Raw genomic sequence first — 22,647 nt, forward strand, 5'->3', positions numbered from 1 at the left:
TAAATCCCAGAACTTCTCAGACAATGCATTGAAGGTGTGAGATTAGAGTCTGTCTGTGTCAAAAGTCATTGCTTCCAAATACCCCTATGTCAGACACCTTCCTCCACTTCCTGGACCTCTCCATCTCCATATCCTGTGACTGACGCAAAGTGGACATCCACTTCAAACCCACCAACTCCCACCGCGCCTCCTGTAAAACTGCAACCCATCAGTCCCAATTTCTCTGCCTCCACCGCATCTGCTCCCAGAAGAATCAATTCCACTCCAGAACATTCCAGATGGCCTCTTACTTCAAGGACCATAGTCTTCCCTCCCAGGAGGTCAACGATGCCCCATAGTACAACTGCTCCACTTCCCACACCTCTGCCCTTGAACCCCACCTCTCCAACCGCAACAAGGATAGAAACCCCCTTGTGCTCACCTTCCACCTCACCAATCTCTGAATACAATGCATCAGCCTCCACCATTTCTGTCACCTACAGTCAGACTTCACCACCGGAGACATAGTTATGAGTCTGTGTGTGTGTGTGAGAGAGAGAGAGAGAGAGAGAGAGAGAGATGAAGTGTGATGCCCAGTTCAATGGAATAGTTGAGGGCCCCCCTAGTGGCTGGGCTGTGAAAAGCACATTGCCCAAGTCTCACTGAGCCCTGCTGCATGATTTCATTGGCGAGACGGGGTCCTTCAGGACAGAGGGGGAACAAAGCATCATTGTTTGTGTACATTTGTACTCAAGGGAGGGTGGGTGCGGGGGGATGCTGACAAAACAACAGGCTGGAATGTGGGTGAGTGAGAGAGTTTGATAGAAGTCTGTGTGAACAGAGAGGTGTGTGCAGACGCTGACTGGACTCAGCCTTCGTGTGAAGATTGAACACGGAATGGGGTGGGGTTAGTATGTGTCAGGCTGGCCGAGCGGTCTCAAGTGCTGATTTAAGCTGCAGCTGGTCTTTGAACTGACTGTTTTTGTCTCTCTCTTGATTGTGTGCGTTTATTTTTTTTCTAACCTCATAAACGAACTGGAGTGTGAGCTTGTGATAAAATTGATACCCTTCCCCAAGCCCCAAGGTACCTGCTGCTGGGGAGTCAGACTCGCTTCCCCTGCCCCAGGCGGGTTTACAGCGCCGCAGGTTACAGTTTGCGTCTGTGAGTGAGTGCAGCCCTCATCCTCCCCCAGTGTCGCTGGGAAAGGCAGCAGCACTAGGTAATGGAGCTCTCAGTGAAGCGAGCGGCTGCAGAGAGAGAGAGAGAGAGTGAGTCTGTGTGTCGCTGCACTCCATCAGACTGCAGGGAGAAATGAGGAGAAAGTGAGGACTGCAGATGCTGGAGATCAGAGGGAAGTGTGTGGTGCTGGAAAAGCACTGCAGGTCAGGCAGCATCCGAGGAGCAGGAGAATCGACGTTTCGGGCAAAAGCCCGTCACCAGGAAGCCGAGAGTATTGAGCCTCCTGATTGACTCAGAGTAGAGAAAGATCAGGGCGCGGAGAAATGGGAGAGAACGGTCGTTAGGGAATGTGTGTGTGTTGTGAAAGGGGCGCCCATCGCCCAACGTGGGGCTCGAACCCACGACCCTGAGATTAAGAGTCTCACGCGCTTCCGACTGAGCTAGCCAGGCTACGCAAGCACATTGCAAACTACTGCTGTGGGGGGAATTGGCAATTACCTTTTTCCCATGCACTCACTGCAAACACACAGATCCACAGAGAGAGAGATGTAGAGAGAGAGAGAGTGACTCTCAGAGCCTGAGTCTACATAACTCTGTGTCGCCAGCAAGTCACTCAGTTCAAGGGGCAATTAGGGACGGGTAACACCCTCTGGCCTCACCAGGCGACGCCCCCATCTCATGAACCATCACCAACCTCATCCATTCCCTTGTAAGGTCAGGAGGGAACATCCACAACTGCTCTCCAAGAGTTCACTCTCTGTGAACTTGCAGTTATCTGACTCCCTGCTACCCCTGTCTGGGACCTGGATACAAATCCCAGATCTACCATTACCTTTTCTCTTGAATGAAAAAAAAACGATTGACCAGATCTCAGTCTGTTACAGCCTGTGAACCTGCCCAAACACAGCCTTATCTTGTGAAGGCGTAGCTCCAATCAAACACACTGCACTGACAAACCACAAATACCTGCAGCAGCTCAACCTGCTGTTTCCTTTTGCAAGATGTCTTTCGGCCCCTTGATGACACAGGGAGAAAGTGAGGACTGCAGATACTGGAGATCAGAGTCAAAAGGCGTGATGCTGGAAAAGCACAGGCGGTCAGGCAGCATCCCAGGAGTGGGAGAATCGACATTTCGAACGTGAACCCTTCATCAGGAATGAGGGGGTTGGGGCTCTGAGATCTGACCCAGTTCCATGAAGAAGGAGAAAAACATAAGATAAAGCACGATGACAGCATCCAGGATCGAATTGGGAACGGTTCACGGAGGAGGCAAACATGACAACCACTACACCATGGAAACTTCATAAGCCCCCGATCTTTGTACATGTCATTTCTGGCTTGGAGTCACCCCTGTGATTCACTGTGAACAGGTCAAATCTCTGAGCAAGAGCTGGGACACACTTCCTGACTTCAGTTGTGAAAGAAGTAAACTTTTCTCTTTTGAGTCATCACAGGCAGATATAATGGAGCATTTCAGTTCCTCCCAGCTGCTTTGACGAGTGCATTTGACCTCCATACCCAGTGAGGTCGGTGCTGTGCCATAAAGTGTCAGAAAGATATTTTGCAAATATAAACAGCAGATTGAGCTGCTGCAGGTATTTATGGTTTGTCAGTGCAGTGTGTTTGTAGCTGTGCCTTCACAAGATAGAGTTAAAAATCTCACAACACCAGGATATAGTCCAGCAGATTTATTTGGACGCAATGGCTGTTGAGTTCTGCTCCTTCATCCGGTAGCTGTGGAGCAGGATCACAAGACACAGAATTTATAGCAAAAGATCACAGTGTCATGCAACTGAAAGAATATATTGAACAAACCTAGATTGGTGTTAAGTCTTTCATCATTGAGAAAGGGTTGCAGGTTTCGGGTCAGTAATATGCAAATCCCAGAACTTCTTTGAACTCTCATTCTCGAGATAGCAAGGTTTTATATATATATATAAAGGTGAATTCTCAGCTCAGACAATGCATTGAAGGTGTGAGGTTAGAGTCTGTCTGTATCAAAAACCATTCAAAAGCCATTGCTTCCAAATACCCCTATCTCAGATACCTTCCTCCACTTCCTGGACCTCTCCATCTCCATACCCTGTGACTGACACAAAGTGGACATCCACTTCAAACCCACCAACTCCCACCCCGCCTCCTGTAAAAGTGCAACCCATCAGTCCCAATTTCTCTGCCTCCACCGCATCTGCCCCCAGAAGAATCAATTCCACTCCAGAACATTCCAGATGACCTCCTACTTCAAGGACCATAATTTTCCCTCGCAGGAGGTCAACGATGTCCTTCAGTACAACTTCTCCACTTGCTACACCTCTGCCCTTGAACCCCACCTCTCCAACTGCAACAAGGATAGAAACTCCCTTGTCCTCACCTTCCAACTCACCAATCACTGAATACAATTCATCATCTTTCACCATTTCCATCACCTACAGTCAGACTCCACCACCAGAGATATAGTTCTCTCTTTACCTTTTTCAGCACTCTGCACCAAGCATTCCTTTCCTCGTTAGGTCTACGCCCCCCATCAACCCACCCACTACTCCCAGCACCTTCCCTTGCCACTTCAAGAGGTGTACAATCTGCACCTACAACTCCCCACTCAACTCCATCCAAGGGCCTTAAGGATCCTTCCACATCTGGTAGAGATTTTCCTGCACATCCAAACACCTCATCAGCTGTGTCCATTGCTCTCGATGTGGTCTCCTCTACATTGGGGAGACAGGATGTCAACTTGTGGCATGTCCCAGAGAGCATCTGTGGGACACACACACCAAATAACTGTGCCTACCTGTGGCCAACCACTTCAACTATGCTCCCGCTCCACCAATGACATGCAAGTCCTGGGCCTTCTCCACAGCTAAATCCCAGCCACCCAACGACTGCAGGAAGAACGCTTCATCTTCTGCCTTGGGACCCTCTGACCACACACAATCAATGTCAATTTCAACAGTTTTCAAATCTCCCCTCCCACTCACCTTATCCCAGATCCAACCCTCCATTCGGCACCGCCTTCTTGAACTGTCCTATATGTCCATCTTCCTTCCTACCTATCTGCTCCACATACTGCTCCGGCCTAACACCATCACTTTCCACTTCATCTACCTATCGCTTTCTCAGCTACCTTACTCCCCCAAGCCTCACTCCCCTTACCATTTATCTCTCAGACCCCATGGGCCACTACGTTCCTGATGAAGAGCTAATGCTTGAAATGTTGACTCACCTGCTCCTCAGATGCCACCTGACCTGTTGTGCTTTTCACCAACACGTTGCACCCTGGCCTCAGGGTCACGTGGACCATCTCAGACACCTTCCTCCACTTCCACGTACTTTAACCCTTTCCCATGATTTCATGCTCTTTATTTTCAATATAAGCAGGGCTCCTGGAGACTTGAACGAACTGTCTTTCCCACCCTGTCATCCAACTCGACCCTCCTCCAAATGAGCTGTTTGAACTCCCCAATGGGAGGGCAGCTTCTTCTGGTATTCATTCAGAAATTCATTCTGCCCATTTAGTCCATGCTGGCTGAGGAGGGTGGAGGGGCTCTCGCTGAGGAGATGGTTAAATGGGAATGGACAGCAACATGAGCCCGTGGGAGGTGTGCAAAGGCAGTGCTGAATGAGTGAGAAACCCCCTTAGTGTCTGTGTGGACTGTGTGTGTAACTGTGTGTGTATATAAGACTGTGTGTGTGTGTGTATGAGACTGTGTGTGTGTGTATGAGACTGTGTGTGTTTGAGAAGAGAGTTGAAGTGTGATGCCCAGTTCAATGTAATAGTTGAGGGCCCCCTTGGTGGCCTGGCTGCAAAAAGCACATTGCTCAAGTCTCCCGGACCCCTGATTGGCGAGACGGGGTCCTTCAGTCCAGAGGTGGGAATAAAGCATCATTGTTTGTGTTCATTTGTGCCCAGTTGGGGGTGGGGGGGGTGGGGGGGGGTGGGGTGGGGGTGGTGCTGACAAAGCAACAGGCTGGAATGTGGGTGAGTGAGAGAGTTTGATAGAAGTCTGTGTGAACAGAGAGGTGTGTGCAGACACTGACTGGACTGAGCTTTCGTGAACATTGAGCACGAAATGGGGGGTTAGTATGCGTCAGGCTGGCCGAGCGGTCTCAGGTGCTGATTTAATCTGCAGCTTGTCTTTGAACTGACGGTTTGAGTCTCACTCCTGATTGTGTGCGTTTAATTTTTTGTAAACTCAGAAACGAATTGGAGTGTGAGCTTGTGATAAAACTGACCCCCAACCCACCCCCAAAGGCACCTGCTGCTGGGGAGTCAGACTCGCTTCCCCTGCCCCTGGCGGGTTTACAGAGCCGCAGGTTACAGTCTGTGTCTGTGAGTGAGTGCAGCCTCTGTGTGTACGGTTCTGACCCTCCCCCAGTGTCGATGGGAAAGGCAGCAGCACTGGGTAATGGAGCTCTCAGGGAAGCGAGCGGCTGCAGAGAGAGAGAGAGTCTGTGTGTCGCTGCACTCCATCAGACTGCAGGGAGAAATGAGGAGAAAGTGAGGACTGCAGATGGTGGAGATCAGAGTGGATGAGTGTGGTGCTGGAAAAGCACAGCAGGTCAGGCAGCGTCCGAGGAGCAGGAGAGTCGACGTTTCAGGCAGAAGCCCTTCACCAGGAAGCCGAGAGTATTGAGCCTCCTGGTTGACTCAGAGCAGTGAAAGATCAGGGCGCGTCCAAATGGGAGAGAGCTGTTGTTTCGGAATGTGTGTGTGTTTTAAAAGGGGAGCCCATCGCCCAACGTGGGGCTCGAACCCACGACCCTCAGAGTAAGAGTCGCATGCTCGACCGACCGAGCTAGCCGGACCACACAAGCGCGCTGCCTTCTACTGCTGTGGGGGGAATTGGCAATTACTTTTATCCCATGGACTCACTGCAAACACACAGATCCACAGAGAGAGAGATGTAGAGAGAGTGACTCTCAGAGCCTGAGTCTACATAACTCTGTGTCGCCAGCAAGCCACTCAGTTCAAGGAGCAATTAGGGACGGGTAACACCCTCTGGCCTCACCAGGCGACCCCCCATCTCATTAACCATCATCAACCTCATCCATTCCCTTGTAAGGTCAGGAGAGAGCATCCGCAACTGCTCTCCAGGGGTCCACTCTCTGTGAACTTGCAGTTATCTGACTCTCTGCTGCCCCTGTCTGGGACCTGGATACAAATCCCAGAACTAACATTAACTATTCTCTGAATAAAAAATCGATTGACCAGATCTCAGTCTGGTACAACCTGTGAACCTGCCCAAACACGGCCTTATCTTGTGAAGGCGTAGCTCCAATCAAACACACTTCACTGACAAACCACAAATACCTGCAGCAGCTCAACCTGCTGTTTCCTTTTTGCAAGATGTCTTTCGGCCCCTTGATGACACAGGGAGAAAGTGAGGACTGCAGATGCTGGAGATCAGAGTCAAAAGGCGTGGTGCTGGAAAAGCACAGGAGGTCAGGCAGCATCCCAGGAGTGGGAGAATCGACATTTCGAACATGAACCCTTCATCAGGAAAGAGGGGGTTGGGGCTGTGAGATTTGGCCCTATTCCATGAAGGAGGGGAAACACGTAAGATAAAACGCGATGTTCCCACCCAGGATCGAATCGGGGACCTGTCGCGCGTGCGGCAAACGTGATAACCGCGAGGAAACGTCACGAGTGCTTCAGCTTTGTACATGCCCCTTCCGACTTGGAGGCACCCCTGTGATTCACTGTGAACAGGTCAAATCTCTGAGCAAGAGCTGGGACACACCTCCTGACATCAGTTGTGAAAGAGGTAGACTTTCCTCTTTTGAGCAGATAGATGGAACATTTCACTTCCTGCCAGATGCTTTGACGAGTGCAATTGACCTCCATACCCAGTGAGGTCTGTGCTGTGCCATCAAGTGTCAGAAAGACATTTAGCAAATTGAAACAGCAGGTTGAGCTGCTGCAGGTATTTATGGCTTGTCAGTGCAGTGTGTTTGTAGCTGTGCCTTCACAAGATAGAGTTAAAAATCTCACAACACCTGGATATAGTCCAACAGGTTTATTTGGAAACAAACGCTGTTGAGTTCTGCTCCTTCGTCAGGGAGCTGTGGAGCAGGATCATAAGACACAGAATTTATAGCAAAAGATCACAGTGTCATGTAACTGAAAGAATATATTGAAGAAACCTAGATTGGTGTTAAGTCTTTCATCGTTCAGAAAGGGTTGCAGGTTTCGGGCCAGTAATATGTAAATCCCAGAACTACTTTGAACTCTCATTCTCGAGATGACAAGGTCTTATATATATAAAGGTGAATTCTCAGCTCAGACAATGCATTGAAGGTGTGAGGTTAGAGTCTGTCTGTATCAAAAGTCATTCAAAAGCCATTGCTTCCAAATACTCCTGTCTATATCAAAAGTCTATCAAAAGCCATTGCTTCCAAATACTCCTATCTCAGACTCCTTCCCCCACTTCCTGTGTGTGTGTGTGAGAGAGAGAAAGAGAGTTGAAGTGTGATGCCCAGTTCAATGTAATAGTGGAGGGCCCCCTTCGTGGCCTGGCTGCAAAAAGCACATTGCTCAAGTTCTCCGGACCCCTGATTGGCGAAACGGGGTACTTCAGTCCAGAGGTGGCAATGAAGCATCATCGTTTGTGCACATTTGTGCCCAGTGTGGGGGGGGGGGGGGTGGTGGGCGGACGAAACAGGCTGGAATGCGGGTGAGTGAGTTTGGTAGAAGTCTGTGTGATCAGAGAGGTGTGTACAGACACTGGACTGAGCCTTCGTGTGAACATTGAGCACGGAATTGGGTGGGGTTAGTATGTGTCAGCCTGGCCGAGCGGTTTCATGTGCTGATTTAAGCTGCAGCTTGTCTTTGAACTGGCGATTTTTGTCTCGCTCCTGATTGTGTGCTTTTAATTTTTTGTCAACTCATAAACGAACTGGAGGGTGAGCTTGTGATAAAACTGACCCCCAACCCACCCCCACCCGCCAAGGCACCTGCTGCTGGGGAGTCAGACTTGCTTCCCCTGCCCCAGGCGGGGTTTACAGAGCCGCAGGTTACAGTCTGTGTCTGTGAGTGAGTGCAGCCTCTGTGTGTACGGTTCTGACCCTCCCGCAGTGTCGATGGGAAAGGCAGCAGCACTGGGTGATGGAGCTCTCAGTGAAGCGAGCGGCTGCAGAGAGAGAGAGAGAGTCTGTGTGTCGCTACACTCCATCAGACTGCAGGGAGAAATGAGGAGAAAGTGAGGACTGCAGATCAGAGTGGATGAGTGTGATGCTGGAAAAGCACAGCAGGTCAGGCAGCGTCCGAGGAGCAGGACAGTCGAAGTTTCGGGAAGAAGTCCTTTGCCAGGAACCCGAGAGTATTGAGCCTCCTGATTGACTCAGAGCAGTGAAAGATCAGGGGGCGTCCAAATGGGCGAGAGCTGTTGCTCGGGAATGTGTGCGTGTTTCAAACAGGGAAGCCCATTGCCCAACATGGGATTCGAAACCACGACCGTGAGATTGAGCGTCTCATACTCTACCGAATGAGCTAGCCGGGCCACACGAACGCCTTACCTTCTACTGCTGTGGGGGGAATTGGCAATTACTTTTATCCCATGGACTCACTGCAAACACACAGATCCACAGAGAAGAGATGTAGAGAGAGTGACTCTCAGAGCCTGAGTCTACATAACTCTGTGTAGCCAGCAAGCCACTCAGTTCAAGGGGCAATTACGGACGGGTAACACCCTCTGGCCTCACCAGGCGACGCCCCCATCTCATGAACCATCACCAACCTCATCCATTCCTTTGTAAGAGAACATCCACAACTGCTCTCCAAGAGTCCACTCTCTGTGAACTTGCAGTTATCTGACTCCCTGCTGCCCCTGTCTGGGACCTGGATACAAATCCCAGATCTACCATTAGCTTTTCTCTGAATAAAAACACGATTGACCAGATCTCAGTCTGGTACAAACTGTGAACCTGTCCAAACACGGCCTTAACTTGTGAAGGTGTACCTGCAATCAAACACACTGCACTGACAAACCACAAATACCTGCAGCAGCTCAACCTGCTGTTTCTCTTTGCAAGATGTCTTTCGGCCCCTTGATGACACAGGGAGAAAGTGAGGACTGCAGATGCTGGAGATCAGAGTCAAAAGGCGTGGTGCTGGAAAAGCACAGGCGGTCAGGCAGCATCCCAGGAGTGAGAGAATCGACATTTCGAACATGAACCCTTCATCAGGAAAGAGGGGGTTGGGGCTGTGAGATTTGGCCCTATTCCATGAAGGAGGGGAAACACGTAAGATAAAACGCGATGTTCCCACCCAGGATCGAATCGGGGACCTGTCGTGCGTGCGGCAAACGTGATAACCGCGAGGAAACGTCACGAGTGCTTCAGCTTCGTACATGCCCCTTCCGACTTGGAGGCACCCCTGTGATTCACTGCGAACAGGTCAAATCTCTGAGCAAGAGCTGGGACACACCTCCTGACATCAGTTGTGAAAGAGGTAGACTTTCCTCTTTTGAGCAGATAGATGGAGCATTTCACTTCCTGCCAGATGCTTTGACGAGTGCTTTTGACCTCCATACCCAGTGAGGTCTGTGCTGTGTCATCAAGTGTCAGAAAGACATTTAGCAAATTGAAACAGCAGGTTTAGCTGCTGCAGGTATTTGTGGTTTGTCAGTGCAGTGTGTTTGTAGCTGTGCCTTCACAAGATAGAGTTAAAAATCTCACAACACCAGGATATAGTCCAACAGGTTTATTTGGAAGCAATGGCTGTTGAGTTCTGCTCCTTCATCCGGTAGCTGTGGAGCAGGATCATAAGACACCGAATTTATAGCAAAAGATCACAGTGTCATGCAACTGAAAGTAAATATTGAACAAACCTAGATTGATGTTCAGTCTTTCATCATTGAGAAAGTGTTGCAGGTTTCGGGTTAGTAATATGCAAATCCCAGAACTTCTTTGAACTCTCATTCTCGAGATAGCAAGGTTTTATATACAAAAAAAGGTGAATTCTCAGCTCAGACAATGCATTGAAGGTGTAAGGTTAGAGTCTGTCTGTATCAAAAACCATTCAAAAGCCATTGCTTCCAAATACCCCTATCTCAGACACCTTCCTCCCACTTCCTAGACCTCTCCATCTCCATATCCTGTGACTGACACAAAATGGGTATCTACTTCAAACCCACCAACTCCCACCCCGCCTCCTGTTATACTGCAATCCATCAGTCCCAATTTCTCTGCCTCCACCGCATCTGCTCCCAGAAGAATCAATTCCACTCCAGAACATTCCAGATGACGTGCTACTTCAAGGACCATAATTTTCCCTCGCAGGAGGTCAACAAAGCCCTCCACTTCCCGCACCTCTGCCCTTGAACCCCACATCTCCAAACGCAACAAGGATAGAAACCCCCTTGTACTCACCTTCCAGCTCACCAATCTCTGAATACAATGCATCATCCTCCACCATTTCCATCAACTACAGTCAGACTCCACCACCAGAGATATAGTTCCCTCTTTACCTTTTTCAGCACTCTGCACCAAGCATTCCTTTCCTCGTTAAGTCTACGCCCCCCACTAACCCACCCACCACTCCTGGCACCATCCCTTGCCACTTTAAGAGGTGTAAAATCTGCACCTACACCTCCCCACTTGTCTCCATCCAAGGGCCATAAGGGTCCTTCCACATCTGGTAGAGATTTTCCTGCACATCCAAACACCTCATCTGCTGTGTCCATTGCTCTTGATGTGGTCTCCTCTACATTGGGGAGACAGAATGTCAACTTGTGGCATGTCCCAGAGAATATCTGCTGGACACACATACTAAACAACTGTGCCTATCTGTGGCCAACCACTTCAACTACCCTCCCACTCTTCCAAGGACATGCAAGTCCTGGCCCTTCTCCAATGCCAAATCCTAGTCACCCAATGACTGCAGGAAGAACGCTTCATCTTCTGCCTGGGAACCCTCTGACCACACACAATCATTGTCAACTTCAACAGTTTCCCAATCTCCCTTCCCACCCACCATATCCCAGATCCAACCCTCCAATTTGGCATCGACCTCTTGAACTGTCTTACCTGTCCATCTTCCTTCCCACCTATCAGCTCCACACACTGCTCCGACTTATCACCATCACTTTCCACTTCAGCTACCTATCGCATTCTCAGCCACCTCCCCCACCCCAAGCCCCACTCCCCCAACCATTTATCTCTCAGTCCCCATGGGCCACTGCATTCCTGATGAAGAGCTAATGCTTGAAATGTTCACTCACCTGCTCCTCGGATGCCACCTGACCTATTGCGTTTTCACCAACATTTTCTACCCTGACCTCAGGTTCACCTGGATCATCTCAGACACCTCCCTGCACTTCCTGGACCTCTCCATCTCCATTTCCGTTGACTGACTCAACGCAGACATCCACTTCAAACCCACCAACTCGCACCCCACATGCCAATCCCAAACCCTTAATTTTTTCTTGCCCATGCTCATGTGTCCCTCAAGATACACCTTAAGCGTTGCTAACATGCCTACATTCACAACCTCCATTGACACCCACCAACCTCTGAGTGAAAAGATTTCCCCTTACTTCTTCCCTAAACTTGCCTCCTCACACCTTGAATCAGCACTCTCATGCAGTTGATCTGTCCGATGCCTCTGATATCCACACTATCTAAGCCTCCTATAACTTTGTAAAAACTCTATCAGGTCACCCCCTTAGCCTCCGTCTTGCCAGTGAAGACAATTTGAGTTTAAATTCCAACTTCAGATCTCTGAATTCAGCAGAGCATGTGAATTAGGATGATAGTGTGGCACATGGGACGCTCTGCTGTCATCAGTCATGGCTGAGAGTATCAGAAATAGGCCTCAAACTGGTAGTAGGCCTCAACCCGGTAGTAGGTCTCACCATCACCATGGTGACCATCAGCCAGACCTTCCACAGAACTGAAGATAGCTAGGTAATGGATAAAAGTCATACAATGCCAGGTTTTAGTCCAACAGGTTTAATTGAAAGCACTAGCTTTCCGATCACTGCTCCTTCATCAGATGGTTGTGGAGTACACAATTGCATGGTTTCATGCAGATTTTGAGCAAAGGACAACGTAACTCTGCAAATACAAATTCACCCCACGAACATATAAGTGTATATGCGCGTGTTGGCTTGTCTATGTGTGTGTGTGTGTGTGTGTGTGTGTCTGGCGTGCTGTTTGTGAGTGTCTGTGAGAGAGAGTGTATATGTGTGTGTGGGAGTGTAGAGGGGTCTAAGTCTCTGAGAGGTTGCATGTGTAATTTTGGGAGTGTGTCTGTCTGTAGGGGTGTGTGTGTGTGTGTAGGAGTGTCTGTGTGTGTGTATAGTGCAATGGTGGTCACCCATAGTGTGACATGACCCCAAGGCCCTGGTTGAGGACCTCCCTCTGTATAGCAATTTTAGCAATCAGTGGCACAGTGGTTAGCATTGCTGTCTCACACTGCCAGAGACACGGGTTCAATTCCCACCACAGGCGACTGTCTGTGTGGAGTTTACTCATTTCTCCCCGTGTCTGCGTGGGTTTCCTCCCACAGTCCAAAAACGTGCAGTTTAGGTGAATTGGCCATGCTAAATTGTCCCTAGCGTTAGGTGCAGGGGAATGGATCTGGGTGGGTTGCTCATTGGAGGGTTGGTGTGGACTTTTTGGGCTGAAGGGCCTGTTTCCACACTGCAGAGAATCTAATCTATGGGTTCCGAACTTAGCTATCAGCCTCTGCTTGGCCACTTTTCACTGCCACCTGTCCCAAAGTCCACCTTGGAGGATGGTCACCCGAAGGTCTGAGGTCGAATGTCCTGCACGGCTGAGGTGTTCTCCAACTGGGAGAGTGCACGCCTGTCTGTTGATTGTTGTGTGGTGCCCATTCATACACTGCCGCAGCCTCTGCTCGGTTTCACCAATGTACCATGCCTCAGGGCATCCTTGCCTGCAGCGTATAAGGTCGACAATGCTGGCTGAGAAAGAGAAAAACCCATATACACATATACACTTGTGGGGTGAATCTGCACATTAAACTTTGCTCAAAACCTGCATGAATGCATCAAAGCCTCTGTTAACTCATTTTTTTAGATTACTATCAGTCTGAACATTATGGCACCGACAACAGAACACAGGGGGCTAACACCTTCAACATCTTATCTGGGCTGATTCCAATTGTTACAGTTAACCTGACAGTGTAACTTTTGGATAGGGTTTTGTGATTTACATATGAAAGAAGTGAAACTATCATTTTCATTCTAACAGTTGAGAGGTTTAACAAATAATCGTGGTATTTTTCAATATATAATTTCAGTTACATCACACTGTAAACTTTTGCTATAAATTCTATGTCTTACAATTGTGTACTCCACACCCATCAGATGAAGGAGCAGCGCTCTGAAAGCTAATGCTTCCAATCTAACCGCTTGGACTATAACCTGGTGTTGTGTGATTTTTAACTTTGTATACTCCAGTCCACCACCGGCACCTCCAAATGAGGAAAAGGATGTTTTTTATACAGAAGCGAGGTTGGCGTGGAGGAGTAAATGAGAGAGAGAGAGACCAAAGAGAAAGAGAAGAGAAAGAGAGAATTTATGTGGAGTCCGCTGATCAAAGAGGAAGTGAATGGTGTTCAAAGTTTAAAGATGGGAAAAAGTGAGGACTGCAGATGCTGGAGATCATAGTCGAGACTGTGGTGCTGGAAAAGCACAGACGGTCAGGCAGCATCCGAGGATCAGGAGAATGGAGTTTCAGGCAAAAGCCTTCCATCAGGAATGAGGATTGTGAGCCAACGGAGTGGAGAGATAAATGGGAGGGGGAGTGGGTCTGGGGGAAACGTAGCTGAAAGTCTGACTTGGAGATGGAAGTGGGGCTGAAATTGGATAGATGACCCATAAATCGCAGGCAGTCCCCAAGCGGAAATAGACATGTGCAACGACCCTCTAAGTGTTTAGTTTCCATAGTGTCGTGGTTGTCATGTTTGCTTCACACGCGAAAAGTCCCCAGTTCGATTCTGGATGGGAGAATTATGCTGCGGTACTTTATTTTCGACATATCGCACTTTCATCTCCATTCCCCCCCCCCTCCCGCTCCCCCTCCCCCTTCCATTGATTTCTACACCCCCTCGGCTCACTGCCTGATTTCTGATGGAGGCCGTCTGCCTGACACTTCGATTCTCCTGCTCCTGCTGCTGCCTGACCTGCTGTGCTTTTCCAGCACCACACTCAGGACTCTGCTATCCAGTCCTCCATCTCTCTGACAGTGAGAGAGAGCCTGGATCTCAGGGATTTGGCTCCAAGATCCATGTTGGGAGACTGACGTCTTTAGAAACACACACCTTCTCTCCAACAGCTCTCTGACCCACTCCAAAATCTCCACTGACCTCTCACTGACCCTGTCCCCAGGAATCAATTCTCAGCTTCGGATGGGGGAACATGTGAGTGCGGGCCTTTTTCCCGAAAGGAAGATAAAGTACCGCAGCATAATGTTCCCACCCAGGATCGAACTGGGGACCTTTCGCGTGTGCGGCGAACGTGACAACCACTACACTATGGGAACTGTACGCTAGCTGCTTCCTTGTTCATGTCAAGGTCCGGCTGGGGACACCCTGTGGTTCATGGGTCATCTGACAAATTTCAGCCCCACTTCCATCTCCAAGTCAGACTTTCAACTGCGTTTCCCCCAGACCCACTCCCCCTCCCATTTATCTCTCCACCCCGTTGGCTCACAATCCTCATTCCTGATGAAAGGCTTTTGCCTGAAACTGCATTCTCCTGATCCTCGGATGCTGCCTGACTTTCTGTGCTTTTCCAGCACCACACTCTCGACTATGATCTCCAGTATCTGCAGTCCTCACTTTTTCCCATCTTTAAACTTTGAACACCGTTCAACTTCCTCTTTGGTCAGCTGACTCCACATAAATTCTCTCTTTCTCTTCTCATTCTCTTTGGTCTCTCTCTCTCTCATTTACTCCTCCCCGCCAACCTCGCTTCTGTATAAAAAACATCCTTTTCCTCATTTGGAGGTGCCGGTGGTGGACTGGAGTATACAAAGTTAAAAATCACACAACTCCAGGTTATAGTCCAAGCGGTTTTATTGGAAGCATTAGCTTTCAGAGCGCTGCTCCTTCATCTGACGGGTGTGGAGGACACAATTGTAAGACACTGAATTTATAGCAAAAGTTTACAGTGTGATGTAACTTAAATTATATATTAAAAAATACCTTGATTATTTGTTAAACCTCTCATCTGTTAGAATGAAAATGATAGTTTCACTTCTTTCATATGTAAATCACAAAACCCTATCTCCCTTCGTGGTGAATTCTCCATTCGGTGTTCTTTGTACCATCACGTCTAGGAATGGTAGCTGGTTGTCCTTTTCTTCCTCTCTCGTGAATCGGATTCCTGTGAGTGTGGCGTTGATGATCCGGTGTGTGTTCTCTATTTCTGTGTTTTTAATGATTACAAAAGTGTCGTCCACGTATCTGACCCAGAGTTTGGGTTGTAATTGCGTTAGAACTGTTGTTTCTAACCTTTGCATTACTGCTTCTGCTATGAGTCCGGAGCTCGGTGAGCCCATGGGTGTTCCGTTGATTTGTTCATATATCTGGTTGTTGAATGTGAAGTGTGTTGTGAGACATAGGTCCAGTAGTTTAAGTGTGCCTTCTTTGTTAATAGGTTCAGCGTCCTGTTGTCTGTTGTGTATGTCCAGCAGTTTGGATATTGTTTCTCTGGCTAGGGTTTTGTCAATAGAAGTGAACAGTGCCATTACATCAAATGAGACCATGGTTTCTTCCTTGTCTATGTGTATATTTCTGATGATGTCCAGGAATTCTTGTGTTGACTGTAAAGAGTGTCTGGATCCGCTGATCAGGTGTTTCAGTTTCTGTTGTAGCTCTTTAGCCAGTTTGTGTAATGGTGTCCCTGGTAGTGATACTATGGGTCTGAGTGGGATGTCTGGTTTGTGTACTTTAGGTAGTCCATAGAATCTGAGACCAGGTTTTTTTTCCCGTGATGGAGAGGCTTCCATCTGCCCGATTTCTGCCTCATTTTGCTGATACGCTCCTCCCAAGACTTGGCGCATGCCCCATTCCCCCCGAACCAAATACCCAAACACCCTGACTGAGTGTTGCAGACTGGCACATTCCAAAGTCCAGGACTACGTGTTGAGGGCCGCTCTGAAGCTTGGGGCAGCTGCTGCCAAGGCGCGGTGGGGAAAGACCACCGTGTAACATCTGCCTGCCTAAGGAAGAACAGGGGGCCCATGCAGTCATTTGGGCTCTGCTGACACCTCAGCTAAAACATGTAATCGCACAGACCTGTAAAGAGGAATGATTACTCTGTTTCGGTATGCAAAGAAATGGAATGTTTACATATGTATGGCTTGTCCAGTTGTATAGATCATCAAAGTATTTTATGAATAAAGTATATTTTTGAAATTAATAAAAGAGCTTGTGTGCCCATGGCCTTTAGTTTGGTCGGGGGGTAATGATATCCTGTTGCGAGGAGGCAACTTCACCATCTCCGAGGTTAAGGAGGTGGTGGACGGGCGCCTCGTCGTCACTGACGTCATGTACAGGAATGCTCCCCTGAGACTGATTAATGTGTACGCCCCAGTGGGTAAGAGTGAACGGTTGGCCGTCCTGCAGCAGCTTCCACTGTTGCTGGCTACGTCCAGGCCGGTCACTCTGGCCGGAGACTTCAACTGAATCATTGACACAGATGGACGATCCGGCGGGGGAGACAGTAAACTGGACGCCACGTCCAGAGCCCTGATGGACACGGTAAAAGATGCCAAGCTGCACGGCGTCTTCAGCACCCCTGCAGAGGGAGCGCAGCGTGGATACACCTGGTCATGGGCAGATGGGTCTATCCACTTAAGGATAGATTACCTGTTTGTGCCCCAAACGCTCTCGGTCAGATCCACCGTCGTCAAGCCAGTGTTCTTCTCTGACCACTGCCTCCTGCTGGCCGACTCTCACCTACAGGATGAGCAGCGGGCTGGTAAGGGAATGTGGAAGCTGAACACAAAGCTGTTGAAACATTGAGGAGTTCAAGAGGGACTACGCAGTTGGAGAACCGTGAAGCCCCTCTTTGAGTCCCCAGTGGACTGGTGGGAATCTGTACAAGAGAACATCAAGAGGTTCTTCATCCTCAAAGGTGCTCAGGAGGCGAGAGAGAGACGGTGAAAGCTGTCCCAGCTATCTCCATTAGGAATGAGGCTGTGAGCCAAGGGGGTAGTGAGATAAATGGGCGGGGTGGGGGGCAGGTAGTTTCCATGATCTCTTATGTTATTCTAATGTCACGGTTAGACATTTAGTGTCAGCTTTCGTAACAACGATCTCTCATTCCAGGTCTACTTAATATTTTCCTCATGCTATGATTAGATATATATTGTCAATAGTCTCAAGCAGGCTGACTCGACCCACTATTAATTAGATATTTAATGTCATGTCCCAAATATTTATGGCCCCAATCTTGTCGTAGTGATACTTAACAGGGAGACTAACTTTAGTAACTATGTTATCTCAACTCGTCATAGTGTACTTTCTGCCGCAACCTTATTCTGCTAATTAGTGTAAGAGCTGTCCACTATTATTATTCCATCCTACATTCCACAGATCCCTTGCAACAGATCGCCAGTGGTCTTCATGGTTTAACCCTTCCCATGCTTTCATGCTCTTTATTTCCCATAACGGCAGAGCTCTTGGAGAATTGAACAAAGTGTCTTTCCCATCCTCTCCTCCAACCAGACCCTCCTCCAACTGAGGTGTTTGAACTCCTCAATGGGAGGACAGCTTCTTCTGGTATTCATAGAGGAGACCATTCTGCCCATTTAGTCCGTGCTGGGGGAGGATGGGGAGGAGGAAGGGTTCTCGCTGAGGGGATGGGTAAACAAAATGAGCCCGTGGGAGGAGTGCAAAGGCAGCGCTGAGTGAGTGAGAAACTCCCTTAGTGTCTGTGTGACTGTGTGTGTAGGTGTGACTCTGTGTGTAACTGTGTCTCTGTGTCTGTGCGTGTGGGTGAGTGTGTGTGTGTGTGCGGATGACTGTGTGGCGGCCAGTTCAATGTGAGCGCCTAGGGGCCCCCTAGTGGCCTGGATGTGAAAGGCACTTTGCTCAGGTCTCCAGGCGCACTGCTGCAAGATTTGAGTGGCAAGTTCTGGTCGTTCAGTATGGTGGGAGAATAAAGCATCATTGTTTGTGCATCTTTGTACCAAAGGGGGCTGACAAAGCAACAGGTTGTAATGTGTGTGTGTGTCTGTGTGTGTGTGTGTGTGTGAGAGAGAGAGAGAGACTTTGATAGAAGTCTGTGAACAGAGGGATGTGTACAGACACTGAATGGGCTGAGTCTTCGTGTGAACATTGAGAACGGAATCGGGGGTTAGTATGTGTCAGGCTGGCAGAGGAGACTCAGGTGCTGATTTCAGTTGCGGCTTGTCTTTGAACTGGCAGTTTGAGCCTCACTCCTGATTGTGCGGGTTTAACTTTTTGTAAACTCATAAACGAACTGGAGTGTGACCTCGTGTTAAAATTGGCACCCACCCCCACCCCAAGGCACCTGCTGCTGGGGAGTCAGACTCGCTTCCCCTACCCCAGGCGGGGTTTACAGAGCCGCAGGTTACTGTTTGTGTCTGTGAGTGTGTGCAGTTTCTGTGTGTACGGCCCAGACCCACCCCAGTGTCGATGGGAAAGGCAGCAGCACTGGGGAATGGAGCTCTCAGTGAACCAAGCGGCTGCAGAGAGAGAGAGGGAGAGAGCCTGTGTGTCGCTGCACTCCATTAGACTGCAGGGACAATTAAGGAGAAAGTGAGGACGGCAGATGCTGGAGGTCAGAGTGAAAGTGTGCTGGAAAAGCACAGCAGGTCAGGCAGCACCCGAGGAGCAGGGGAGTCGACATTTCGGGCAGACGAATTCACCAGGAATCCGAGAGGATTGGGCCTCCTGATTGACTCAGAGCAGTGAAAGATCAGGGCGCGTCCAAATGGGAGAGAGCTGTTGTGCAGAACGTTGTGTGTGTGTTTGAAGATGGGTGCATATCGCCCAAAGTGGGGCTCGAACCTGCGATTAAGAGTCTCATGCTCGACCGACTGAGCTGGCCGGGCCTCGCCCCGGCCTCGGTCACTCCTGCTGTCGGGGGAATTACCTTTTTCCCATATATTCACTACAAACTCACAAATCCACAGAGAGAAAGGGAGTGACTCTCAGAGTCTGAGTCTACATGCCAGCAAGTCACTCAGTTCAAGGGACAATTAGGAACACGGTAACAGTTTCTGGCTTCACCAGGCGACGCCCCCATCTCATGAACCATCACCAACCTCATCCATTCCCTTGTAAGGTCAGGAGAGATCATCCACAGCTGCCCTCCAGGAGGCCACTCTCTGTGAACTTGCAATTAACTGACTCTCTGCTGCCCCTGTCTGGGACCTGGATACAAATCCCAGGTCTGCCATCAGCTTTTCTCTGAACAAAAAAAATGATTGACCAAACACAGCCCTATCTTGTGAAGGCGTAGCTCCAATCAAACACACTGCACTGACAAACCACAAATACCTGCAGCAGCTCAACCTGCTGTTTATATTTGCAAAATGTCTTTCTGCCACTTGATGTCACAGGAAGAAAGTGAGGACTGCAGATGCTGGAGATCAGAGTCAAAAGGCGTTGGTGCTGGAAAAGCACAGCAGTATCCGAGGAGTGGGAGAATCGACTTTTCGAGCATCAGCACTTCGTTTTGAGTTGGGGCTGTGAGACTGGGCCCAGCACCATGAGAGAAAGCGCAACGAATGCACCCAGGATTGAACCGGGGATAGTATGCATCGGAGGCGGATGTGATAACCAGGAAACAACAGAAACTTCACAAGCACTGCCGCTTCATACGTGCCCTTTTCGGCTTGGAGGCATCCCTGTGAGTCACTGTGAACAGGTCAAATCTCAGAAAGAGCTGTGACACACCTCCTGACATCAGTTGTGAAAGAGGTAGACATTCTCTTTTGAGCAGATAGATGGAGCATTTCACTTCCGGCCAGCTGCTTTGACGACTGCAATTGTCCTCCATACCCAGTGAGGTCTGGACTGTGTCAGAAAGACATTTAGCAAATTGAAACAGCAGGTTTAGCTGCTGCAGGTATTCATGGTTTGTCAGTGCAGTGTGTTTGTAGCTGTGCCTTCACAAGATAGAGTTAAAAATCTCACAACACCAGGGTATTGTCCAACAGGTTTATTTGCAAGCAATGGCTGTTGAGTTCTGCTCCTTCATCAGGGAGCTGTGGAGCAGGATCGTAAGACACAGAATTTATAGCAAAAGATCACAGTGTCATGCAACTGAAAGAATATATTGAACAAACCTAGATTGGTGTTCAGTCACTCCCAGGAGGTCAACAATACCCTCCGGTACAACTCCTCCATTTCCAGGACCTCTGCCCTTGAACCCCACCTCACCAACCGCAACAAGGATAGAAACCCTTTTGTCCTCACCTTCCACCTCACCAATCTCTGAATATAATGCATCATCCTCCACCATTTCTGCCACCTACAGTCAGACTTCAGCACCAGAGGTATAGTTATGAGACTGTGTGTGTGTATGAGACTCTGTGTGTGTGTGTGTGTGTGAGACTGTGTGTGTGTGTGAGAGAGAGGTGTGATGCCCAGTTCAATGTAATAGTGTAGGGCCCCCCTAGTGGCCGCGCTGTGAAAAGCATACTGCTCAAGTCTCACTGAGCCGTGCTGCAAGATTTGATTGGCGAGACGGGGTCCTTCAGGACAGAGGGGGAACAAAGCATCATTGTTTGTGTACATTTGTACCGGAGAGGGGCAGACAAAGTAACAGGCTGGAATGTGGGTGAGTGAGAGAGTTTGATAGAAGTCTGTGTGAACAGAGAGGTGTGTACAGACACTGGACTGAGCATTCGTGTGAACATTGAGCACGGAATGGGGTGGGGTTAGTATGTGTCAGGCTGGCCGAGCGGTCTCAGGTGCTGATTTAAGCTGCAGCTTGTCTTTGAACTGGCGATTTTTGTCTCACGCCTGATTGTGTGCGTTTAATTTTTTGTCAACTCATAAACGAACTGGAGTGTGAGCTTGTGATAAAACTGACCCCCAACCCACCCCCAAAGGCACCTGCTGCTGGGGAGTCAGACTCGCTTCCCCTGCCCCAGGCGGGTTTACAGAGCCGCAGGTTACAGTCTGTGTCTGTGAGAGAGTGCAGCCTCTGTGTGTACGGCCCAGACCCTCCCCCAGTGTCGATGGGAAAGGCAGCAGCACTGGGTAATGGAGCTCTCAGTGAAGCGAGCGGCTGCAGAGAGAGAGAGAGAGTCTGTGTGTCGCTGCACTCCATCAGACTGCAGGGAGAAATGAGGAGAAAGTGAGTACTGCAGATGCTGGAGATCAGAGTGGATGAGTGTGATGCTGGAAAAGCACAGCAGGTCAGGCAGCGTCCGAGGAGCAGGACAATCGACGTTTCGGGCAGAAGCCCTTCACCAGGAACCCGAGAGTATTGAGCCTCCTGATTGACTCAGAGCAGTGAAAGATCAGGGCGCGTACAAATGGGAGAGAGCTGTTGTTCGGGAATGTGTGTGTGTTTTAAAAGGGGACGCCGTCGCCCAACGTGGGGCTCGAACCCACGACCCTGAGATTAAGAGTCTCATGCTCTACCGACTGAGCTAGCCGGGCGCCCCTCGCGCATTGGCCCTTACTGCTGTGGGGGGAATTGGCAATTACCTTTTTCCCATGTACTCACTGCAAACACACAGATACACAGAGAGAGAGAGAGATGTCGAGAGAGAGAGAGTGACTCTCAGAGCCTGAGTCTACATAGCTCTGCGTCTCCAGCTAGCCACTGAGTTCAAGGGGCAATTAGGGACGGCTAACACCCTCTGGCCGCACCAGGCTATGCCCCCATCCAATGAGCCATCTCCAATCTCATCCATTACCTTGTAAATTCAGGAGAGAGCATCCGCAACTGCTCTCCAGGAGTTCACTCTCTGTGAACTTGCAGTTATCTGACTCCCTGCTACCCCTGTCTGGGACCTGGATACAAATCCCAGATCTACCATTAACTTTTCTCTGAACGAAAAAAAACGATTGACCAGATCTCAGTCTGTTACAACCTTTGAATTTGCCCAAACACGGCCTTATCTTGTGAAGGCGAGCTCCAATCAAACACACTGCACTGACAAACCACAAATACCTGCAGCAACTCAACCTGCTGTTTCTCTTTGCAAGATGTCTTTCGGCCCCTTGATGACACAGGGAGAAAGTGAGGACTGCAGATGCTGGAGATCAGAGTCAAAAGGCGTGGTGCTGGAAAAGCACAGGCGGTCAGGCAGCATCCCTGCAGTGGGAGAATCGACATTTCGAACATGAACCCTTCATCAGGAATGAGGGGATGGGGCTGTGAGATTTGACCCAGTTCCATGAAGGAGGAGAAAAACATAAGATAAAGCACGATGACAGCATCCAGGATCGAATTGGGAACCGTTCACGGAGGAGGCGAACATGACAACCACTACACCATGGAAACTTCACAAAGGCCGGACCTTTGTAC

At 49.3% G+C, this 22,647-nt stretch overlaps 1 protein-coding gene and 4 non-coding genes across 5 annotated transcripts in view; 1 reads left to right on the plus strand and 4 right to left on the minus strand.

The window, feature by feature from the left end:
• Nucleotides 1–22,647, plus strand: part of LOC132835355 (myelin-oligodendrocyte glycoprotein-like) — a 315,935-nt gene that overhangs the window by 91,841 nt on the left and 201,447 nt on the right. The gene's annotated exons all lie outside the window — the stretch shown is intronic.
• Nucleotides 1,537–1,609, minus strand: trnak-cuu (transfer RNA lysine (anticodon CUU)). Its single transcript has one exon. It is a non-coding gene; the product is annotated as a tRNA-Lys (tRNA).
• trnae-cuc (transfer RNA glutamic acid (anticodon CUC)) lies at nucleotides 8,583–8,655 on the minus strand. The gene has a single exon. It is a non-coding gene; the product is annotated as a tRNA-Glu (tRNA).
• On the minus strand, nucleotides 14,593–14,665 carry trnav-cac (transfer RNA valine (anticodon CAC)). The gene has a single exon. It is a non-coding gene; the product is annotated as a tRNA-Val (tRNA).
• trnak-cuu (transfer RNA lysine (anticodon CUU)) lies at nucleotides 21,701–21,773 on the minus strand. The gene has a single exon. It is a non-coding gene; the product is annotated as a tRNA-Lys (tRNA).

This window comes from Hemiscyllium ocellatum, chromosome 44 (genome assembly GCF_020745735.1).
Source record: "Hemiscyllium ocellatum isolate sHemOce1 chromosome 44, sHemOce1.pat.X.cur, whole genome shotgun sequence".
In the NCBI taxonomy this organism is placed as follows: Eukaryota; Metazoa; Chordata; class Chondrichthyes; order Orectolobiformes; family Hemiscylliidae; genus Hemiscyllium; species Hemiscyllium ocellatum.